Source organism: Perca fluviatilis, chromosome 12 (assembly GCF_010015445.1).
Source record: "Perca fluviatilis chromosome 12, GENO_Pfluv_1.0, whole genome shotgun sequence".
NCBI classification, from domain to species: Eukaryota; Metazoa; Chordata; class Actinopteri; order Perciformes; family Percidae; genus Perca; species Perca fluviatilis.
Window position 1 is genome coordinate 10282233 of NC_053123.1, and position 14525 is coordinate 10296757.

At 39.7% G+C, this 14525-nt stretch overlaps 1 long non-coding RNA gene across 1 annotated transcript in view; it reads left to right on the forward strand.

The window, feature by feature from the left end:
* LOC120570334 overlaps positions 1 to 14525 on the forward strand; it is a 71621-nt gene that overhangs the window by 32057 nt on the left and 25039 nt on the right. The window lies entirely within an intron of this gene.

The window sequence follows — 14525 nt, forward strand, 5'->3', positions numbered from 1 at the left end:
GAGCCAAAACACAGGGATGCATAAGGGCCAAAACAAATAGCACCTGGGCCATTTTCAGCCCAACCAAACATACCCTATTAGGAGACCATAAGGAACAGTGTGAAATACCCTATATAATCATTCTATCACCCCTTTAAAACATGTATAAATGACTCATTTTTACAAAAGACAAAGGAGCTGTGTGCGTGCGGTGCAGTCTCTTTTTTTCTTTCTCTCCCTTTTCCGCCGAGTGGTGTGTGTGCCCGCTCGCGTGTCCGCGCTATTTCCGACACTCTAATGACTGTTGATAGACGGCCTTTTGTACAGTCGGGCTGTAAACAGGTTCGGGCTTTTAAAAAGCTGTCAATCAAAATGTACTTGTTGGGCTCGGGCCGAACTCTGTCGGGCTCGGGCCTTTTCGGGCCGTACTTTTAAGGCCCGATTACAGCTCTAATCTGTACCTTAGCCAAGAGCTTTCAGCACTGGATTCCATTTGATTGCAAGCAGTCAAGACTCAGGTTTGAAACAAGCTGTTCATGGGTGGCACAACTACATTATGTGGAACAGTACAGGCAAATTGTGTAAGCTGTGATTCAGTGACAGCAACTCATTTGGAAACATTCGAGAAACTCAGCAGGAGGAGCAGCTCCTGTAGACAATGGAGGGGAAGCAGATAGAACATATTTGTATGCTACAACATGTACTACTTACCCGCTGTGTAGCATGTTGTAGTATTACATTAACCAAAGTGACAACCAGCAGCATCAATCAAATCAACTCACTTCATACATAGCGCTCTTCATGCAAGGTTATAATGCAAAGTGCTCCAAATAGCAATAACAAGAAAGATCTACAAGTGACCAGAAAAAGAAAAGAGCTGAAATATGACGTGAGCACCAGCTGGAGGTAGAGAAGTGTTTTTCTTCCGTCATGCTGATATCTTCATATAAATGTTTGGATTGCTACGATCAACAATGCCTCCCTTTGTCTCCATGCATCATTATAGCCATTATGGTGGCGCTGTGGTAAAGTTATTTCCCACCATAACAATATTTATATATGGATCTTTCGAAAAAGTTAATAGTGCAAAACTGGATGTATGGTGGGAGATAGTGTTGTTAATCATCTGATGTATGGACATGTGTGTCTGAAATAAGGAACACAATTATTTTTTACCAATAATTTAGAAATCACACTTCGGGAGAGTACTGCTAATTTGCATTTTGTTAACTCTGCAATAACTCTGAATTAAAATGATGATGCTAGATAATAATGACAGAGTTAGATCGCCCCCAGTAGAAGCAGTTTATTACAGCACTACGGCATTATTGTCACATCTGAATGTAACTAAATCTAACCGAATGCAACATTATTAATCACTTCACTGAAACAATATTAAGTCAGCCAGCAACATTCTTGTGCTACAGTGTTATGAAATGTAGACACGATTACTGTATGGATTGATTTGTTTTTGTGCATCAAGCGAAAAAAAAAAAAAAACTCAGAGAGACAAACGTTCAAGTCCCAGCAGTGGTAACTTTGGCAAGTGGAAATGGACAGAATGGACAAGTACAGTTACTTGCCTCTCAATTATTGTCATCCAATGAAGACACATGTTGGGCTCTCTGTCATCCAGGGACGTCGTTAGGCCTATTTTCGGGGTGCTGAAGCTACCCCAAAATGTTCCTAAGCTCCCCCAAATAATATGTTTTATTTATATTTCATCAGCTGATGGAAAAGGCTCAACGAGCGCCCGCGTGCACGTAACGGTATGTGGACGAGCGAGGTAGAGAGTGACTGAAGAGAGAGAGAGAGAGAGCGCCTGGCGGCATTAAAACAAAGGTCTAGGCACTGAGGCATAGCCTAAACAAAATTAATTCATGATATGTATTATGCTATATTCTGACCAACATAACTTTCTGCATTCATTTGCTGTAATAAATTATTTAGATGTTGTAGGCTTGGCTATACATGCGCATACATACATGCATACATGCATACATGCATGCATGCATGCATGCATGCATACATATAGTAGTTGTTGAAACTTTTATTCCTCCGCCATCAGGTTATTAAATTCAGAAAGTGGATCCTTATCAACAGATTACATGATAAAGTATGGAACAATGGCTATTTATTTTATTCTTTCTACTGTTATTAGTCATGGTACACTGACCTCTGTTTGTCTGTTTTACTAATTTGTGCTGGACCTGACATTTTGGATGTTGACATGAAACTTCGGTAAAAAAAAGAAAGAAAATAAAGCTGGTGAAAGTGTTTCCAGGCAACGGCTTTAAAGCGAATAAAAACCTCTGCATAATGACGTCACATGCTGTTTTGCGGTCAAATTGGTATATCGAATTGATTTGAGACATTTTATGGTGTTAACATTAATTTTCGTACTGAATCGCACAACATTCTGACAAAACAGATCGCGCGATCAATCTACAAATGATTAATGTTGCAGAAGTTGTAATAGTACTTATGTGCCAGCTGATAGCGACCTATCATATCCCATATCATAAGTCATAGCCTACAGAATAACTCAGCAGGAGCACAGTCTGGCCTAAGTAAGTTCAACCCATGCAGCTTTGATGTATCTAAAAGCTTTAAAAGCTTTAAAAACATTAGAGTAAAGTTTGTAAGTAAGATTTACGATGTGAATAAGTTTTGCATAGCCTGGGTGCTAAGACCCCCTTGACTTTCAATCCTAGATGTTTGTTCTTGCCTTATCATATTTCAGCTTAGCTTATCATTATTGTATTTTAGTATTTACATTCAACATTTTACCATATGTGATCTTTAGATATTCACATGGGCCACAGCTTTAATTTTTTTGCATGACCTTTTGTGTCTTTGATGGTAATATTCCACGCCCCCCCCCCTTAGCTGATAAGAACGAATCCCTGTGTGAGTCTGCTGTACGTGAAGACCACTGGCAAGCTCTGAATTTATGAAAACTTTATGTTTTTTTTTCCAAAGCTCACAAAATCGTCATTTGGAAGAAATTGACTGCATGGTGCAGTTATTCGTTGACAAGAAATACTAATGTGTTCCTTTTATTTCGACAATAAAGGAGTAACTCACCATACTAATAATATTTTTATTTGAAAAATAAAATATCAAAGGAGTCGTTATTTATCAAGCAGTGTCTAATATTGCAATCCAATGAAAAGTCTAGGATTCAGTGTATTCGGATATTGACTAAGAGCCTGTGTGCACTTTGGCTTACCTGCAGCTTTCATAAGGATCCACATCTATGAATTCCAATGGGACAGCAACAAAGCAGTGTCTTTACACATAAATTACCATAGAGACTGTATTACGACCTTGTTGCCAAGAGTTTTGTTTTCCATATGTGGCACCTTATCCATAACAAGGTGAATGGGAAACGAGCAGCATTCTGGGTACACAGTAAACATTAATGTGATATGCCACTATGAAAAATGTGAAAAATGTTTACTTTGCTAGAGTAGAATAATGACCCTTAGTGTACGTACTGGGATGTTTGTGTAATTCATTTAATCAGTGCCTGCTTGCTCTTTTCTTCAGGCCATTACAGAGGATTACAGATTACCTTTACCAGCTGTAAACTGTGGTGTCATTTAGCATTCAATGAATTTAAATCAAGCCATTCAACCATGGCCGGCCTGTTCGAAATAGTAACTGTTTATAATGGAGGAGATATTCTCTATTCATGAAGTTGCTCTTTATTGATTGTTGCAGCCTGCAGTGTTCCAGCAGCGGAGACCAATACAAGGCTGAGGGAAGACCAGAGGACGCTCTATTAAGTCCCCAAAGTCATGCTCGCTGTTCGGAAGGGGAGAGTTCAGTTTAATTAGGGAAGCTTAATGCCGCTTTTTATGAGGCCTGGAGGGGCTGCTCTCCTCCTCCTCCTCCTGCATATTCATGATTCCTGTTTTGTTCGAAGGACCAAAAAAGAAAATCAGGATCACAGCTCTGGGAGTTTTGGTTGTAGAAGCCAGTCCTTGCATAGAGGCTGTTTAAAACACAAAAGGTACAATGCTAAGACACCTAAGCCCTGTCTATTTTATACTGCACTGTGCATGTAGATCTAATTATTCACTAATTGCTTATTGTTATCATTACAAAAGCCCGGCTATACAAAAGAGATTTTCAGGAGAACATACAGTAATAGACATGCATACATTATTTACTGGTACATTTTCGTTGCATGCCACATTTCATCGGAATTACTTTTTGTGTATTTCAGTCCATTAAATTTTTTTTCATACAGTAGTTGGGCACAGTAGAAAATTGTAATTGAGTAGATTTACTCAAGTACTGTTGAGGTAATTGCACAGTACCTTACTTAAGTATTTCCATGTTACACTACTTTAAAACTACTTTGTAGCTCTACAAAATATTGTACTTTTTCCTCTACTACATTTACCTGACCGCTCTAGTTACTAGTTTGTTGAAAAATAGTAAGCTTATAAAATGCAGCACATTGTTAGAGAATACAGCAGGGATTCCCAACCTTCTGTTTGTGACCTCTCACATTAAAGCAGTGTCTTGTCCAGCTCAGTCTCATGGCAGTTCGTGATATGGTCACCTTATTGAATCTATTAAGTCGTGGACAGGACACGATAATGTCGTTTTTTTTTCGTGTGGCGATTCCGAATTTTAAAACAATGTATTTCAATGGGAAGCATATTTCGTGATCACAGAACAATGATGGTAGCGAGTAGTACTGATAAGGCGAAAGTCCGCGCAGGGAGGTTGGTCGAATTGGTGGATGGGCCAAACAACACAGACGTGTCCCGCGTGTTGCAGTTCCTTTCCGCGTTATTCTCTTCCTGACCACAAACGTCCCGCTCTTGTCGGCGTTTCATTTCCCCGTTGTTGTGTGGCCCTGCGCCCGGGGATCGCGTCCCGCGAGTGGCGGCTCGTCCCGTTGTTGTGGCCGGCGTGTGGCGTTTCGTTTCCCCGTTGTTGTGTGCCTCTGCGCCTGGGGATGCGCCCGGGGATTGCGTCCCACGTGTGGCGGTCCGTCCTGTTGTTGTGGCCGTTGTTGTGTCCCCCAGAGCAGGTTTGAAAACCGTGACCTGTACACGTTCAAAAATCATGATGTGTACACAAAATAAACGTCAAAATCGTGACCCGTAAAATGTTTCAATTTTTCAAAAAAAAAGCAAAGATTAGAACAGGGTGAAAACAAGAGGAACAATGCATACAAATGCATGAAAACTTACATTTTTCTTCCTCTGTACCGTAATAATAATCTCAACCCCTTAGTTAGATTTTGTGACCCTCAGTTGGGAACCCCTGGACCAAACTACACTATAAACCCAGATTTAGTTGTAATTCAAGTTTTTAGTGGTCACTACTTTTTCTTTCATGTTTTGTCAAAAAACGTATTCATTACTAAATGACATTAGTTGTTTCTAATAATCATCTCAAGTATGCAGTGCACAGATCATAGTAAGTAAATATAACTAAGGATGTTAAGTTTCTGTATGGCAGGGACGGGGTCATTTGACTGCAAAGGCTCATGGGGAAAAAAATATATGTTCTGAAGTGTTTCTGTCCTAGTTAAAGTGTGTTTTTAATAATTAACTTTTAATGTTGAATGTGCATTTATGTTACCTTGATTTTAGTTATGTATGGTTGATTTAGTGTTAATCTTTATGTACTTTATTGTTGCACCATGACCGAGACTGGGGGGTGGTATGGGTAGTGTCATAAGGTCTGGGCAGTGAGAAATACAGATGCAGAGCATGTTGGATATTACAATGTCTGCATTGTCATCCTTACTGTTTTCTTGAACTAATGTATTGAATACATTTTTCTTAAAACTGTACTGTTATAAAGAAAAAAACACATTTGTAAGTTTGATTTATTCTATTGAAAGGAGAGCTTAATGTTTCAGATATTGTATTTCAACAAAAGTAACATATATGTTTACTAATGATTTTTCGTAATGACTACTCATATGAACTTGATTTGTCTACTGCATCAAACTACCAGTCTGTGTTAATACAACTTGACCTGTTAAGTTTCACCTTGTCTAAAAACGCTTTAAACATGATGGACTCTTCAGAAGAGGTAATTATCTTTACTTGAGTTTCTGCGCGGGAAAGTCACCGGATGTCGGGGGGGGGAGGGAGATCTAGTTTTAACTACTTTATATACAGTTAGGTACACTGTTTATTACACCCAAATTAGTTGACTTTACTAGAAATCTGCGTGGATACCCATTGCCTTAATCCTCTGTGTCCTCCTTGTCTACTAGCAACTGCGTGGAGGAGAGGGGAGGGCGGTGCACGGTCATGGAAGGCTTGTAGGCCTATCATGTGAACCGAGGGGGTATGCCAGCCTCCACAAAGCGTAGCACCTATGCAGCCATTTTGTTGCTATCAAGCCATCACCCCTCATTAGCATCCCATTGACCGCCATTCGTTTTGACGTCACTTTGACAGCAAATAACTTTACATCTGAAGCGTTTAAAGACTTTATTTGTCCATTGTTTATTTCTAAAGAAACGCAACAATGTATAAAAGGCTCCATTACCTTGTACCTCACGTTATGGCTCCGTAGCAGACGTTTTTGTAAAAATAGGCTAACGATTGTGTCATAACCACGCGACTTACTGTCGCATAGTAGAGGAATTACCGTATAGTACAGGAGAAGCTCGCAGGCAGTTTCAACTTACATTCGCTGTTTAAGTTTAACTACCAATGTTAACTAGCATTTTAGTTAGCAATAATTAGCCTGTGCCTATGTTATCTCCTAACATAAGCGACTATGAGTCCTTGAAAAGCGCTATACAAATTTAATTAAACATTTAATTTAATGATTGAGATTTCTCTTGGCACAGCTACCAGAAGACTTACAACTTTCAGACAGGTTGCTCACATCACATCTACGTCTTTAAGCTCAGTTGGAGGCTGCGCAGTAACGCTCAGCCATCACCGGAAAAGTGCTTCTAATATCCTTCACTGGTCTCCGTCCAGAGACTATGTGGTCGCTGTGTCCATTCTTTTTACTGTCTATGATGTGAACGCGCTGACAGTTTTGTTGTCATTACGGCACAAACCACGCACTATAGCTTTAAGTAAAGGCTCTTCTTCTACCACTGGTTAGGTATTGTTTATGTCAGGTACATACAATCTCAACTGTCCCAATAAATCTTCCCAAGTTTCAACACTGCCTTGAAATATGTCAACTACAAACACAAATAAGCACATCCACAGGGGCAGCTACCTCCAGCGATTATTCATAAACGATACCTGAACAACCGCTGTTGTTTTCCAAACCGATTAATGCCAAATTAGCAGACTGATGGCACAGTCGCATGAGGAGCTACTGTCACAACCTTATCCCAAAATAGACCGTTTCCTTACCAAAAGAGAAACCAGTCGATCTGGAGCTGAAGCCAGAGGGGGTTGCCACATGTCAGGCACATGACAGCCTTGACGTGATTCTAATTGTTTTCAATGATTCTGTTGGATTTTAATCATCACACAGGTGTACAGAGAGGAGGGAACAAAATGCCTGTTTCCTTGCTATAGTTACTTCTTTTGGAAAGTCAGGGTGCTGCTGTGGGACACAGACTGAGACTTGGGGAAATATTTGCACATCCAAAGTGGTTATCTAAGTGCACCAGAGTCGAGGTTACATATCATAAATTGAGGAAACTTCAACACACCGCTCTTGCATAAACTCTACTTGAGCAGGCATGCAATATGTTAGTGTTCCCGATAGAGTACAAGGACTGCAACACTGAAACATTAGTTTGAGAATAAAATAGTGCTTGAGTGAAGGACTTTATTTTTTGAGCATTGCCACATACAATAGATACCCACAGTCTGCTTTGAATAATTTAGATTGTCTCTATATCCTCTAGATTGTTTTGCATATCAATAAACCATTTATAAATTGATATATTTATAGCTTGATGTACTGTACAGCTAGACATGACTGAAAGCATCAATTCTTTCCCTCTCTCTTCTATCGTATAAAACATCATACTGTACACTTTATCTTTGCAGACATATAATCAACCATGGATTCATAAGCTGCATTCAAAACCTCATTGACACTTTTTGAATACTACAGCATGTGTCTTAGGTTGCTCCGCTTTCCTATCATTTGCTTCGTATTTCTATTGAGAAGAAATATATTTCACAGGCTCACACGTCAAACAGAGTGGCTATCAAAGAGGCTTTTTGCTCCCCATCCCGCCTCATCATCGCACAAAGAGAGAGGGCTTCACCCTGCAAGTTACTGTCTTTTCCATCTTAGTGTGAAGGTTTTGTATGCACTCTGACATCAGGGCTTTTAACAAGAGGACAGTCGGCCCAGCACTCTGTCACCGCTCTTTTATTGTTTCACATGAAGTGGCAAAGTCCTTCACCAAACAGCATGAGGATTGCAGACCGCGCCTCCAGGTCCCTGAGGAGGTCATTACGACAGGGATGAGCGGCTCGGAAGCACTGTAAGACGGACAGCATAGTGACAGCAGGGGAGGACAGGAGACAATGAGGGGAAAAATATAAATTGGAATGTGCTGAGTTGAAATAGCTTTCTGTTAAAGAAGAAACTTTTGACAGTTTGGGAGTCCCGCTTGTATCCGCAACCTTCCAGTTGACAAAATATGAAAACAATATCTCTGTGAAATTCCAAACCTATGAAAAATGTAAATGACATAAGTAACTGTAAGTCAATTCATTTCTATTTAAATTATAAATGTGTAATATTTCTTGTGATTATGTGATTTACAGTATTTACAGTACTTTTTACAAACCTAGGACTTGTTAAAAAGGTTTTACGTGTTGCTGTGCTAGAGCAAGCAGATCTCGAGTAGGTAGAAAAATACAAGAAATCGGGCCAATTGTGGTTTGTTTGGAATGAATAAAAGCTGTTCTGGGTAATTGGTGTTAGCACTTATAGACACCATGGTGTTGATAGACATCACTTAGAACAGTTTGATTGACAGGTGATCTTTGAAAAGAGTGGTGCAGAACCACCATTACGGTTTATGATTGGCAGTTTTGGCACATTTAAAAATAATGAAAAAACACTTCATATATAATACACAATTCTATGTTTGCTCCAGCTTTCTGTCTGGCTGGTGTCTTATCTATACTATTATAACTGCAATAGTGTATATTCTGTATCAGCTCTTCAATGCAGCAACATACCATTGACAGTGAATGAAATAATCAAACCCACATTTTTTTAAGGTTGCACACTTCCGTCAGTTGAAATTGCCTGTGTTGCTGTTCATCATTTTATACACATTTTGCCAAAATTGAACCTGACATATTTGGTATCGTTGGAAACTTCGGGATCTTCACTAGAATTTTAAATGAAGTTCTGTGAGTTTGAAGAAGATTTGGCTGCACATCACGAGTCTGTGCTGACTTATCAACTGTGGGCAGCTGCTTGTCAAGGCGTGTTGAACAGTGTTCTGTGCAAATCAAATTTTAATTCATGAAAACAGACAGTACACTCCCCACTTTCTTATAGCACACAATAGCATCCCCAGATTTCAAAATATTAACAATGAGCTGCGAGGGAGTGATTCGAGAGCACCATTGTGTGCTTAGACATCATCGGGGAATATTTTTTAAACAGCGCATTAACGACACCGCAATTACAGTATATGCAACTCCAGTTCCTCATTGATCTTATTAGCATTCAATTGAAACTGAAAAAAACAACAGCATTAGCATTAGCCATTATTAAAACAAGTTTATGTTTTCCTAAATAGTAAATTAATGTAAAAATAATCCCTGTTGTTTTTACATAAGAGATGGATAACATGTGACACTGTAATTGTGCTGAAAAACCTCTAAGATATCAACAGTCAACAGCACTGTAAACCCAGATTTAAACTTTTTAGTGGTCACTACTAAAAACATACTCAATACTAAATCACAATAGTTTTATGTTATATATGTTATATATATGTTATATTTAAGTGGTCAAATAAAGTCAACCAATCAATTGTTTAAAAGAAATGCCAATAAACCAGAGCACGTTTTCCTCCCATCCCCGAATGCTTTGTGAACTAGCCAGACTCTCCTCCAGCGCGCTTTGGAGGAGGGTCTGGCAAAGTGAGACTACCCTATCTTTAACCATAACCACCATCTTCTCCTGGTAGTTTTAGTTGCTGAAACATGTCAGACTTTAACCATAGAGGTGGCAGATCAGAAAACCCCTCATATGAATACTTCTGGGAACAGTTATATGGGACTGGCAAGCAATCTTTTTTTGTTGTAGCTGTGACAATGCATTAATAATTTTTTTATGATTAGCTCATTGGTAGAAAAGGCAACCACAGGGAACATGTTTTTGTGATTAATTGTATTTGTCATGCCTATGACAAGTTAAATGACATTGAGGTAGAGGGGCACAACCATTGAAATAAAATGAATAGAAAGGCCATTTCCATTCAAATCAACGTAGCAGAATGGTCTGAGCAGCAGACATTTTTATGTGTACCATTGCTAAGGTAACGTATAAAGGTTTTGCAGTAACGGACAAACGAGCAGTGGAGTAGTAACGTTAGTAGGCAGAGAGAAAGCCGCTAAATGAGTCAAATTATCTTCATGCTTCATCCACACAAAGCACATTGCTATTGCCATGAGTGACAGCTTTATTCGACTCGTTTTCTGTGAACAATGTGGCGAGGGGGGAACGTTAAGGCGGAGTTGGCAAGCTATTGTTAGCCAACTAACACAGGCTGGCTGGCTGGCTGGTTCCGCTGTGCTTTGCTGCATCGGTTACAGAGAATGAGCCTCTCAGCGAGCTGCGACAAAGTTTACGGCCCCACTGACGCGCATTGTCTCTATGACAACTAACAACAATCGCCATTTTGTTGTGTACCAATCAAATGACCACAGGAAACAGTTTGATGGCCTTTCTATCCATTTTATTTCTATGGGCACCACGTGCAAATAGTGCTGAAGGGTCAAGGACATTGCTTGCATTGACTTGCTTTGACCAGTGACATCATGACCTCATCTAAAATGTGAGGTCAGACAGGAATTTAAAGTTTGAAGGCTCTTCAGATATTAAATATTTATCCTTTAATCTCAAACTTGCTCCCTATCTTATTAGGCTTCAGGCAGCCTTCTCAGGGGAAGCCTCCAGTTTGACCAGAGACACATTAATGCTTGAAATATTCCTAATTTTCTCAAAACCAAGCACCAATATGCTGTTTAAGCATACCAGACACTGCAGATTGCAGGTGTAGCTGTGTGCGCTTACAGACCTAAAAAAATTAATTGTTGTGGTTGTGGATATTTCTGCCTGTTTGTATATTCCTGTTGCTGTTTCCTGTTTGGTATATTGATTGTGTGTCATTCTGAGGATTGTTTAGGGTTCTGTGTGGATCGTGTATTATTCCGCTGACGGTGTATGTGTTTGTTTATCTCGTTTTGATTGTGTATTATTCTGAGTAGTGTATGTTTCTGTTTCCTGTTTTATTTTGGTAGTCTGGTCTTCTGTCTTGTCTTGTCTAGTTTTACTTCCTGTGTTTTCCTGCCTGTCTGATTGTCCTGCCCCGCCCTGATGTGTTTCACCTGCCTTATCACCTGTCCCTTGTTTCCTCCTTACCTCTATTTAGCCTCTGTGTTCCCTTTGTCTTGTGTCAGATCATGTTGTGTTTGTTCCAGTTGTGTCTCCCTGTGTAAGTTCGAGTCATTTCTGTGCTTCCTGTATTTTCCTGTTTTTGTACTTCCTTTGTTTTTTGGATTCCCGGTTCTTTTTTACTACACTCTGGAATTAGTTTTTTGCCTGCTGCAGCTCTCAGCACTCCCTTGGTTGATGTGTATCTTGTTTTTTGGTCAAATAAATCCTCAACTCAAACTTTCTCCTGCCTGCTCTCTGCGATTGGGCCCTCTAATTCCCTGCCTTGTAACAATGCATTAGTTGGGTTGTAATTGTTTTGAAACTCTCGGTTGACTCGTTTAGAGGTTTCATGAAAATAAGCCATATTTAATCACTAATTAGACTGTTTACAGGTATGTATATTTTTTTTCACATTGTGAGTATAATCAATATTAATTTATTCTGTGAGACTAGGGATTAAGTGGAGGGTAAAACTCATAACACAATTTACCCACTTAATATGAATCTTATTAAAGTTAATTCTTAATGGAATAATAATACTTTCCAGAAGCTCTGTATACAGGAATGGCATGGCACATAACAAGATTCTTAAATATGTTTTGGACAATTACATGTTAATTCATATTCACCTTAAAACTAACATTTATTCTCAACATCGAGTTGTTTAAATACAGGATTTTAGTTTAGTTTATTTTTTCTTAATTTTTTAGCTACTTTAAGTTCAGGTTCACGACTTTTTTCACTTTTCAAGTCAACTTGTGTCAGTGCTCTCATTATAATAACAGAAAAAGGCCTTGAGTAACCTTCAAACACATCAGAGCTCATCATTCAACTCGCGCTACTGTTATTTACTTAAAGTGCTCATATTATGCTCATTTTCAGATTCATAATTGTATTTAGAGGTTGTACCAGAATAGGTTTATGTGGTTTTATTTTCAGAAAACACCATATATTTGTTGTACTGCACATTGCTGCAGCTCCTCTTTTCACCCTGTGTGTTGAGCTCTCTGTTTTAGCTACAGAGTGAGGCATCACACTTCTGTTACATCTTTGTTCGGAGTCGCACATGCGCAGTAAGTACAGTTAGCTAGTCATTTGCAGAGTATGAGGGAATGCCACTCTAGCAGCTAGGCGAGCATTATAACGTGTGTTACAAAGTGACGCACGTTCATCACGGAAGTAAAGGCTGGACTACAATAGAGCTGTTTGGAGCAGTTTGTGAACAGTGTTTTCTGTTGGAGATGGTTATTGCCTTTGGGTGGACTTTGGGCTTTTTCACTTTGTAAACCTATAACGTGCACAAAAAGATATATAACACAATGAAGGAAAGGGGAAAAGCCAAAAAGCATAATATGAGCACTTTAACTTTTTCCTTTTTATATGCATGGCTTGAACAAACATTATGAACAACCATCAACCTTGCACTGGATGTGCACTTTTCATTTGATTTTAAGGTAATGTAGGTTTTAAGGCAGTACATGTTGCGGCTCCCAGTGACATCACACAGGGCAGCACACAGGCTCCCGCCCTCAGGCTGGCTCCTGGCATGTCCAGTCCAGAGGAAACAGCAAAGGTGACTGAGCTATTACAGTCAGAGCGTCTGGGAAAGCCCTGGCGGAGGAGATCCTGCCAGCAACAGCTGTTTTATCTCACATCAGAAAACCCTTTTGTGCACGCTTTTTATTCTTGCTATGTTTCATTCAGCATGTTCCTTGTTTTTGTTTCATTTTTAGATTTTATTACATTGTTTATTTTTCACTTGTATTTCACAAACTATTGATCTACATGCAAAGTGTTGCGTTTCTTTCATGGACTTGAAAGAGTATTCTCATGCTTGCTGCCCTGCCAACCTTTCATGGTTGTCAGATTAGGTCCTGGGTGCTCTGGCCTGCAGTTGCAGTAAATTGAATTGAATTGTGCTGCAGGGATTTGGTGAGAGGAGATTGCTCTGAGTCTGGAGCCACAGTCAGACTGCTTGATGCTGTTACGCCTCCATTTTACCATTTCAAAACTTGCTCAGAGATGGCTATGGTTTTCTGTGTATGAGCAGCAGATGCTGTTAATAGAGGTGAGATTTGACCAACAGGAAGACAGACGCAGATATGCTGCCTTGTTTTCAACAGGAAAATACACAGTACAGAGCTGTTGGTGACAGCTATTTTTTTTAAAGAAAGCCCTTATATAGAGATATACAAAAGCAATAATTAAATGTGAAAGTTGTCTGTGGGTTGGTTCTGTGTTGAGTGTGTGTACCTTTATGTGTATGGACGTTTGTGTGTATGGAGGGCTCATGTGTTTTAATTTACCAAGACTATTGAAATTATTCTTGGGTTCAGAAGTCAGAAAGCGACTAGTCTATATCAACAACGCTTAACTTCCGGGATTGTTCGGGTGTCTGCAAAAATGTTGACGGATGCCCCTCATTTCGGCCGGATGTCCGTTACCTTCCGCGTTCTTTGTGTTGTAATTTTAATCTCCAGTCGATTTCTGAGGACTATGGTTAACTGCTCCTCAGATCTCTGCAGGGTAAATCCAGACAGCTAGCTAGACTATCTGTCCATTCTGAGTTTTCTGTTGCACAACTAAAACAACTTTTGAACGTACACGTTCCACCAAAACAAGTTACTTCCCGAGGCTATTTTGCAGAGGCACCGTTGCTCCATCCGGCACCTAGCACCACCCAAGACGATTGTGATTGGTTTAAAGAAATGCCAATAAACCAGAGCACATTTTTCTCCCATCCCGGAATGCTTTGTGGACTAGCCAGACCCTCCTCCGCAGCGCTGTGGAGGAAGGTCTGGCAACACGAGACTAGAGAGCGACTAACTTTAACTTTCAGTTCTGGGAGATAACTGCCTTTGCTGCAGTTTAATAAAACATAATGGATTTATATCAATGGTGAATTCATTCCTCTGTTTTCCTTTTATCTGTCCATCCAAGCT